The sequence below is a fragment of the Pygoscelis adeliae genome, unplaced genomic scaffold (genome assembly GCF_000699105.1).
Source record: "Pygoscelis adeliae isolate BGI_AS28 unplaced genomic scaffold, ASM69910v1 Scaffold57, whole genome shotgun sequence".
In the NCBI taxonomy this organism is placed as follows: Eukaryota; Metazoa; Chordata; class Aves; order Sphenisciformes; family Spheniscidae; genus Pygoscelis; species Pygoscelis adeliae.
This window is the reverse complement of record NW_008825615.1, coordinates 1,105,087-1,116,107: the sequence shown is the minus strand read 5'-3', so window position 1 is coordinate 1,116,107 and position 11,021 is coordinate 1,105,087.

Here is an 11,021-nt window from a genome sequence, read left to right as displayed (position 1 = left end):
CCCCCAAAACCTGGCCACACAAACCCAATACATATTGTTTGGGTTGTAACCAGTACAACTCTTCTGTTCAAAGGAGCTGCAAATGTGCCTTTAAAAGGTTGTGTTTGCTTTTTGCACCACTGTTGCTATAGAAGATTGTGGATGTTAACTGATGCTTTTGTATCCTTTGAAAATACAATTAGTTCACTGAAGCATTGCAAAGGACATATGGAACAGAAAAAATAAAATGGACTTCAAAGATAAGAAGTTGCTCAACAGGTGAACAAGAGATAGTTGACTTCATGGCATAGCACAGGCACAGACTGATGAGAGGTTAAATTAGCTGAGGCTAGAGAAGACAAAGTCATTATGTGGGCTGTATGAAATTCAGAGAAAGGTGAAGATTCAGACAACAAAAAAAAAGAAATCTTCAAGTAAGCATGCAATTGAGCAGTAGGAAAAAGATGACAGTGGTATGAGGTTTTGTAACACTTCTAGAAGTGGCAGTACATGTGGAAGCAGTTGCCAAGAGTAGTGTCAGGGCACGATGCTTCAGCAAAATTATATTCTGACTAACATAAGGACAAGAGAGAAAAAAATGTGATCCAAATCCTTGTAGCCAAAGAGAGATTTCAACCTTAGCATTTGGAGGCAGTTCATTTTGTGCAGAATGAATCAAAGGGAGTCAAGAAGGGAACCGGCTAAAGAACTTGAGTAGGTTGTGGAAAAGGTAGATGACATCAATTCGCATCAAGTGTCCAGTGTTGAGGCTCACAATTAAATGACTCAAAAGTTTAAAAAAACAATAAAGGGGCCAAAGGAGGATCTATTTGGCACTGTGGAAATAAAGACCACAAAAAGACAGCCTCTACTGTAAATTACAAAGGAGGCACTAGAGAGTCTTAAACAGTAAAAGAAAGATTATTTGCTCCAAGTGCTCAAGAAAAAGTTGAATGGAGCAAGAAATGAAGGGCAGGAATTTGAAGTTAGATTTACTTTAACCCCCTGCTCCATATGCATACACACACACACCCCCCCCAACTTGGACAAAAGCTAAAAATTAGAGATACGTCGATTTGTTGTACTCATTTCTAGCTGAAGTACCAGGGATGAGCATGAAAACAAGTGCCTGGGCTCCTTCTACTACCAGCCAGGAAACGGAGCAGGTAATCTCTCTTCCTCCTCACATCATTTATTCCCTAGATGTGACTTAAACACCCCACACACACCGCCACACACACACATTGTGCTGTTCACTCGAGACACCAGTGACCAGAAGACCCTCCACACCCCCTGCTTCCCGCAGACATACCAGTGGCTTGGATCCCCCCCTGAAGGCTGCACACGTGCTCTGCTGAGCGAACCGAGCAACCTGAATGCACCATTAACTTCTGAGTGTGCTGAATGTAATTTATTGAGTAAAGTGTTTGAATAATGCTACTGTTGTTGAGTATATTCATCAAATAATAATTTCTGTCGTTCAATGAGGTCTACAGAAGGTTGGCTAATGTGTGTTGAGTAATGCATCCATTGAAAAGCATAGTTGCTCAGAGAATTAGTTCACCTAGATTTCAGTCAGCTCTGCTAATTTAATTACTTTAAAAGCAGAAAAGGTATCTTTGTGCAGAGGAAAATGGGGGGGGAAAAGTAAGAAAATGCAAGAACAAACTGACTAAGTGGAGAGGAAGCGGGGAAAGCATCCAAAGTGTTAGGGGCACAAAGAGGGCAGGCAGCTCTGAGCTTGGAGAGCAGGCAAATTACAGGAAGAAGGTGCAGTATTACGGGAAATGGAGATGGAACGGTGAGAAATAACAGAAAGAACACAAACCTGGGAACAGTGGATCTCTGAATTCTGTACAAGCAAGCTGAATTATCCTCACAGGCTGAGAGATGGAAAAACACTTTCTTTTTCTGATATAAACATTGCTAATGGGAGTATTTTGCTGCACCTACAACTTACCCTTTTTTTTTTCTTGACAGGAAGAAAGAGAACCATAAATAGTGGCAAAGATAATAAAGCAGAGAGCAGAAGTAGAGAATCACAGAGGATGATATAGGATCGTAAAAAAGCAGAGTTGGTAACAATCTTGAGAGTTCATCCTCTCTATTTTTTTTACAATTTAATCAAAACATCATCACAGCACTTTTTTTTTAAACACCAAGGATCATGTCAGTGTTATGAGGAAAAGAAAAAAAAAAGCATTGCCACAATGGTTTCCATAAATGACCAAACAAATAATGAAGCTTAACTTCAGACGTTCATTTAGTAATTGCATTTTCCCCTTATTTTCTTTGTTTGCTGATATAAGGAAGTGCACATCCATTTTATGGTTGCTGAGTCTTTGTGCTTGTTTCATGGACTACCCACTGCCTCCTTACTGACTACCAGAGGTGTAAGGTCCACAGGCTGAGAAACACTGATTTGCTTCATTCTCTGGCCCTAAGAAGGCTTCATTGTGCATATACTGTTCCTGACAGATGTTTGTTCAGTCTGCTCTTAAACCGATGGAAGCCCCACTAGCTCCCCCACCCCCGCCCCAGCGTGGTGCACCTATGCCAGTGCTCCACTACAGAAGAGGGAGCAGGAAACCTCCTGGGAACAGTGAGGTACAGTATAACTCCATTCAGAGAAATCACTATCAGCGACAGTGTGGCCAGCAGGAGCAGGGAAGTGATCGTGCCCCTGTACTCGGCACTGGTGAGGCCGCACCTCGAATACTGTGTTCAGTTTTGGGCCCCTCACTACAAGAAGGATGTTGAGATGTTGGAACGTGTCCAGAGAAGGGCAACGAGGCTGGTGAGGGGTCTGGAGAACAAGCCTTATGAGGAGCGGCTGAGGGAGCTGGGGTTGAGACCTCATCGCTCTCTACAGCTACCTGAAAGGAGGTTGTAGCAAGGTGGGTGTCGGTCTCTTCTCCCAAGTAACAAGCGATAGGACAAGAGGAAATGGCCTCAAGTTGCGCCAGGGGAGGTTTAGATTGGACGTGAGGAAAAATGTCTTTACTGAACGAGTGGTTAAACACTCTTTGGAACAGGCTGCCCAGGGAAGTGGTTGAGTCACCATCCCTGGAGGTATTTAACAGACGTGTAGATGCGGCGCTTAGGGCCATGGTTTAGTGGGCATGGTGGTGTTGGGTTGACGGTTGGACTCGATGATCTTAGAGGTCTTTTCCAACCTTAATGATTTTATGATTCTATGATTATAAAGTCACCTCACAAAGCTGTGCGTACGCCAGCTATTCAAACTGTTTCACATCTATGATAGGAGCTGAAGAACTATTGTTACAAGTCACTAACCTTGCAATACCTTTGTTTCTTGTTCAGCGGTGAGAGTGCCAATGTAAGGTGATTTCCAAGTCCTTATGAAAAAGCCAACAAGAAAAAACAGAGAGGTCATAAAAACTAACCTTTCCTTGTTCAGACAACCTGTCTCTTATCATCAAATATGTAAAGCTGTAACATTAACATCATATTGATACTCATTGCTTTTTAAGGCTCTTCAGAAACAAGCTAGGTAAGGCTTGACAACCCATGAGCAAACACAGCCCTCCTGGTCTGCGTGCCGGCCAAATTGTTCACTTCTGCCACAACTGCTGCTAGTGGTAGTGCAGCAGAGTCTGTGGTTCTCAGGCTGACGTGAGCCAAAGGTTTCCTACCTACTTCATCCTTCAGACACTTCCAGTGGAAGTGGAGGCCCCTGAATGGCAGATGTAAACATACTGGCAATAGCTTGTTCTTCTCTCACAGATCGTCAAAAAGTAATCTATAGACACTTTAGATTGAACTTCATTGGTATAAACTCTTCATTAACCTGTAATAAGAAATGGAGTCCTCTCCTCAAAACATCAACAATCTACACAGAGAAAACACGTGCCGTGGAGGAGGAGATGTCCACCAGAGAGGTGATGTGGTTTATCCAGCACCACCCAGTACATCAGAGGCAGAGCAAAGAAAAGAGCCATGGTTTCTCATAGCCCAGTCCCTTGCTTTCATCTTCCTTAGCTTACTGATTCTAACTTCTCACTACTTCACGCCTGTTACTAACTTCTAACTCCTCAGAGCGAGAAATATGCCCTTTTGTACATTGGGAGATAAACCTCTGGGTACTGTGACAAGTGTTACTAAAAGTAGAATTCCACAAACAATTAAATAGTGCTTAAAATATACAAATGGGGTGTAAAAACATCAGCCTAGATATTTATTTGCCACCAGCTACAAGAAGGAAAAGACTAGATGGAATAGGGTTCATCTGGTCATTTAGCACTAGACCAGAGCTAGTTGGTTTGGCTTTTACACCTGACTTTCATATTGTCTTCCTGAGTGGCTTGGGACAAACCTTCCTCTCTGGGCTTCAGGACCTTAGCTGCCCAACATTCACTTCTCTGAAAATATCACTTACAAACTACATCTTCAGTAGGCTGCGTAACCTTAAACACGCTTGGCATTCTTTTTTATAGCCAGTGGTGGCAAAATCCTGTCTCATTTTGTATTTAGGGAAACCGCAAACACCACTTAATAACCCAGTAGCTGCTGAGTGTGATGCTTTGCCAGCTGCTAATTGCTGTGGTCTCTCTTCCACAGCAATGAATGGGTTTTGAGAGAGGGCAGACACAGTTCACTGTTTTCTTTGTTTCTCTGGTAAACTGTGTAATTAAAAAAAATTCAACTCGGAAGTAGCCAAAATTACTTAATTTTTTTTGAAGTCGTGATGTCTGTATTTCACCCACACAACTACTACTGCATTTCTCATCACCTTTGTGCCAAACAGATAACCCATCTCTCCCATGCTCTCTTGCTGTAAACAAAAACTCCCTCTGCAGCAAATGATCTTCAACATTAATAAGTATTACTGCTTCATTCGTGCTACTGTTGTAATGCTGCTGTTCTAACGCTTTAGTCAACTCGTAAAAAAAACAAATTGACAAAGTCAAAAGATTTCCACTTGAACAAGTGATGATCAATGGCTACACTACAGTTTGCAACTCTTCAGTAGTTATAAAGTACTGCAACAGTACAATGAAAAGAGGATTATATCTGTGTTTTATGCTGGCTGGTGGGACACTTATTATCAAGCCTGTTTGAGTTGGTAAACCTATATTTTATAGCAAGAAACTCTAACTTACCTGCATCTCAGTGAATGATTACAGCCGGATCCCAGCTTTCTAGTGGCATTAACAATCAACAATTCATTTCCCACAAAGGGAGTTACTGCTTTAAGCCTTGAAAATGGAAACTGCTTGTCTCCTAGGTAATATAACTAAACGAGTGAAACCTGATCACCTCTCCTGGCACACTGTTCAAACAAGAACCATAATGCCTCTCCTATCATCAGAACGGTATGAGGAAACTACAGCATTTGTTTAAAGTCGCAGACTTTATCTGCATCTTTTGAGCACTCATTGGCATCAGCTCTAATGCTCCATGCTTTGTGCTTTTACATTAGCAACGGCACAACCTGAAGACACGCACGCTGGGGCGTCCAAAGCAGCGGGCAATGATCAGTGGCAGTCTGTGAGACATGCGTAGCCTGTGCACTTGCAAGCCAAGAAGTCACTTGACCACTTCTCCTCTGCGAAGAGCCTGCCTTTCGTATGCCGTTCCTACAGGAATGACCTGGAGGATCCGGCTAGCTCCCCATGTCAGGTGCTGCTTCATTACTAACTTTCGTCTCGTCCAACTTATGCTCTCTCTCCAATATTAACTTTCCTGCAATGTCAAAATAGCAAGAAAGGCCTTCATGGAATACTTCTTGACTCTTAGCACCCCTTCGTAGTATGGCTTATGAATTTTTTCAGAAGAACTTTGTCCATGTGAAAAACTTGAAAACCTCTGTATGGAATTACAGTAACCTGAAATCATATAACTGACCGAAGAGCCTTAACTCCCACCCTGTGTGCTCTTCGACATTTTACGTCGGATTTGTATTTCGGGTTCCCTTGGGCGAGTGAATTGTCCGCTAAAGACAAATATTCTTTTAGGCACACATTACTGTGAACAATACACAAATGTTCAGACAGGTGTTTCTATTAAAAATTTAAATTACAGTGGTTTTCCCAAGTAACTGAAGTCTGTTTTTTGCTATTAAAATGTATTTTGGTTACTGTACATGCTAATCAATTCCCACATTAGACTAGGCAGCTGAGCCACTCCCCATGAGAAAGCCCATAACTTTATTTTAAATAACTAAGCAATAGAGTAAGTGTTTATGTCCTGTCTAATGCATCATACCAAGCATCAACGCTTTGATGGTCATTTTTACCTGGGTTGTGGCTATACAGCTGAGTAACATTACAAAAAAAAGCAGAAAGCCTGAATTCCTTGCCTGTTAAATGAATTCTTCACAGTATAATTTATTTAGCTTAACCTTACTGTGGCTTTTATCTGAGAATTATATGTGAATGTTCAGTAGTTTTATGGAGAGGAGGGTATCACATGGCCTAACACACGTGCCTGATTCAGGACCTCGGTACTCTCCCCAGAGAAGCTGATGCCTCCAGAGGGTGGCTGGAGGTGCCAGAGCTTGGAGCCAGACAGCAGGTAACGCAGAGCCTCCCAGCTGCCTGCTGGAGGGAGCTGCCTGCCAGGCGAGCGCCTTCCTCCGGGTACTGCTGCTGAATGCCCCACAAAAGCCACGGCCAGCCGAATAAGGTTCAGTTCACGTCAGTAATTCAAAGGCCAAAATCACTGTAGGAATATTGTAATTACCTGTAGTATTGAGAAAGCTAAAATTTACCTTTAAATCTAAACTTTATTATGGCATTAAAGGCATCTGCGCAATTGTAACTGTCCTACAGTTACAGAAAAGAAAACTGAAAAAAGCCCCAACAGTCTATATCTTAGTAATTGGAACTGCGTTGTTACAATCCCATCACTTAACTGTCAAAGCGGTTTAAGCATCTTTATGACACCCACAGTTATATCCCCATCGTATCTGGTATTTAAATGTTACGCACAGCTGCTCTCTACTGTATTTCATTATGTGGTGGTATTTATATATTAAAAGGGAACTGTAAAGTGCCAAAAAGCGGAAGAGCTCCAGATTACAGTGTCGGAGTCCCTTACTACAGAGTTTGCTCTGTTAAACCTGTGAAATTTCTTACCCTCCGGAGTCTTCCTGGGAGCTGTGTTCCCTGCCTGAGATCTGAAGGGTGCCTAGATCAGAGGGGGCACTAGCTGAAGGATATTAACATATCGCAGCTTAAGCTGATTGGGGACCCCGGTGTCGCAGGCAGAGGTTAGTCCTGTTCCGTGCCTCCACTTCCAACTGCCTTCCCAACAGCATTGCCCTGCTTACATCAGACTGTCTCACCCATCCAACTGAAAAATAAACTTTATTCTTCTTTTTTCTTTTCTGGCAATGTTAGTTTTCAGCTGGCCCAGGGAGCAAAATCAGCGTACTCGAAGGCTGAGCAATTCTGAGTCTTCATGCAAGGAAGGCCACAGCAACCGCAAGTGAAAACAGGTCTCCCCTTGCCCCCTCCATTTTGGAGGTGCAGTCTTACTTTAGCTTGAGTTTGTCTTTAAACCCCACTCTAAGGTATCTGGCTGTGTATTGTTGTAGTGAGCAAATTCAGTGCTGCACTTGTTTCTCTGCTCTTCCTTTTCAGTAGAAACTAGCTTTTTCTTTCCAGAGGGGATGCTTTGAGTTTTGATATTATTCTGTTCCCAGTCAGAAACAATTTGCCCACTCATTAATGAAAGTAGAACCAAACAAAGGACCTTTTCCCTTCCATATTGAATTCCGTTAAAAAGATTTATAAGCTTGATCAGTATTTGAAAAATAACAATTGCTTTAATCTTTGCTGGAAAGCACGGCTGGGCTATTTGTTTGTCTTTGTCTCTCAGAGACGCAGCTGGCTAACAAGTGTTATAGAAGACATACACATAATGTTATGAAACACAGAAGAGTCACCCTAACAGATTTTCATTTTTAAAATGCATATTGCCTTAAAACTGTTTTGGATTGTCAGTGGTAGGGTCCCAAACACTGCATGCTGCTGTCTGAAAACTCTGCTTTCTTTCAACGGGAACGATACAAATGAGCGATAGCAGCTGAAAAGCAGCATAAGGGCTCTTGAGACTGACATGGGCTGAGCAACAACCACACAGAAAGCTCTCAATGCCACCTCTGTCTAGCTGGAGATCTGTTTCTTTCTTCTTCTGCATTTATGTCCTTAATACGGCAATGCCGTTTCACATGCCTCGGTGCAACAATTGTTCCCCTCGCCATTAGCTGCGAGTGAGGTGGAGGAAGTACTTCTAACTCCTGATTTTTGCTTTCCCTTCTCCTCCAGACTTGTTCAGGACAAAAGAAGTCCCAACTGCCAACTCTAATTAAAATATCATGAAACTCACAGTGTATAAAACATTGTAAAAATCAGGCAAAACAGGAATGCAAATACACACTAGACACTCACGTATGAAAACCCTAACAAACACATGACGGTCGTTGCCCCTCTCACTACAAGTCGTACCAGTGCTGAAGTCCCAATGTTGATGCAAAAATAATTTTTTGTGTCCCCAACAGCTCTGTAACTGTGTGTCTCTAAAGGAGGGGTAAGTTTATGAGTAGCTCGAGGCATCCTATCTTTATTTTCAAGACAAGGTGAAGCTCTGTTTCTGTGTGGTACTTGAAATAAGCAGGAGCTGTGAGGTGAATCAGCAAAGACGCGGGCAGAGGCACGCTGCTGCTCCCCAGACTGCATTAGGCTGCCTATCGCATCCTAACGACGTCTGCGGGACGCAGCATCAGATTTGCGCTGTTCCCTACAGAGGCTCTTCCGCAGCTCAAACGATAAGGGGATGCGAGTCTCAGGAAAAGCAGAAACTGCTATTAAGTTCTGAATGGCCACGGCATACAGCGCAATGCCAAATGCGGAATCCCAAAGGAATTTATTTAAAGGGAAAATAAATCTCAGTAACAGCCTTCGGTTTGGAAAAGGAAGGGGTTTTTGTGTGGTTACTTTTCAGGAGAGATACGCAGATATTAAGAGGATGGGTGACTCAGAAATACCACAGATGTTTACAGTTCTACCCTTTATAGAGTCTCTTCCATAAAAAGATGCCAGACAACTTCATAAGCCTTGATGGATTGAACTTTTCAACATCCTGTTGGGTCAGATGATAGCAACATAATATTCACGTTAAAGATAAAATAAGACGCTTTCCCACAGTCATAAAGCAAAACTAGGAGCAGTAAGCAGTCCAAGCTTTTCTTCGCTGCAGAGTTACTCTGGTTAGTCAGCACCTGCTCAACGTACGCCGAGTATCAGCACTCATGTCAAAACCCAATCTCGTTCCTAAGTCCCTCTCTGCTTCTTCTCTTTCTACACATAAAGCCTTATGCCACAACTCTTTGTATAATGAATATTTTCTCTCTAGCTGATGGTGCTCTTTGTACTGTGTATGGTTTCTTCCCCTGTCAATGATGTCTGGGGCTTACCTGTCCTTTATAAGAAAGATGGGAAGTAACAGACAACTGGCAGCAGTCTAACAATCCTTGCCACCATTATCAGGCAAACGTGTTCTGGCATAAACCCAACCTACCACGACCTGGAAAATATTGTTATGACCCTGGCTGGCTTTGGGCCAGAAGTTTTATCTGCGTGGATGGGGTCAGTGAATGACAGCAACTGCTGGGAAGAGGTGCACGTGCTGATAAGCAAGTGCACTGCTCAGTGTGGTGATGTAAATGCTTTGCATTCCCATAAACAATGTGTCAATTACTTGGGAGCTGTATGCAGAATGTTTCCTACAGTACTGTAAAAACTCCCCCTTCCCTCAAGAAAACCAAGCTACCTTCCCAAAAACGAAGGCTCACGCAAAAACCTTGTATCGGCTTCTTTCAATTACACAAACATCAAAACGAGAGCAGGAACCTTCGTTCAGAAGTGACTTTCTTTCTACGCAATGGTTTCCAAACAAAATCAGCTGTGTGGCATGTGCTGCCAAAACAATAGCTACCAGATTAGCAGATGGTATGTTGTGAATTAAATGTTGACACAAACCCCAGACATACCACTCAATCTTCTCTTGATGCCAAAACTTATTTCCCTACTATTTTTCTCACCTCGTGATATTTACACACAGCAAAGAAATTCTTTAGATACTCCATCTGGCTTTAGAAGGGACAAGTTAACCTGCAATATCCTATTACTCTGCCATCTTTCAAAGAAAATAATGCAGTTTGATTACTGCAAAAAAAAACATGGAGCAAATGGCTCTGAGAGCCTGGACGCCTCTACACTTATGTTTGTCCTCCTCTGCCTCCATGGCTGCAATAACCAGATGCTCCACCAAAGTCCTCTCACACACCCTCCAGATGCAGAAAAGCATGAGCCTGGGGTTGGCGAGCCCAGAACTATGTATGTACTAATCCACCAGCTGGCTGCAGCTAAATCTCTGTAGTATTATCCATTGCATCTCAGTTCTGCCTGCCTGTTACCTAGGGGAGCACTAATCTGGGTCTCTCCCTACCCCCCAGGTATTGTTTTTTCCGAAGTTTGAAGTTTCTACCCTTCTTTCTAACGCAGCTGAAACTGCTCAATGGCATCGAAGTCAGTAGGGACAGAAAGGGCGGCACGAGCAGGCAGATGCAATCGCACGGGCTTCGTTTCTCTGGACTCCAGGTAATTTTGTTAATTTTACTGTTTTCAAATAATAGAAAACAAAACACCACCGCAAAGCGGCATTTACATAACCGGGAGTTTCCAGATGCCTGAAATCTTGAGTTCAGATCTAAATACCAGAAATTGGATGCTTAAATCGCAGCGTACTTTTCTGCTCAAACAACTGCACTTCCAGAGATGCATCTCCACATGAGACACCCCTTCCCGATCCCGGCACTTCGGATCAACAGACCGGGGAATCTCACTCCTTCTCTTTTTCCATTTCCCACATTTAAAACATAATTGCTGCTAGCCCGAGTACCAAGATTCGCACCAACTGGACGAATCTTGTACAGCTCTTGGGGAGTTTACAGGGGGTTACCAGGGACTGGCCGTTACCGGCGGCCAACAGTCAGCGCCCGCCAGCCGACGCCT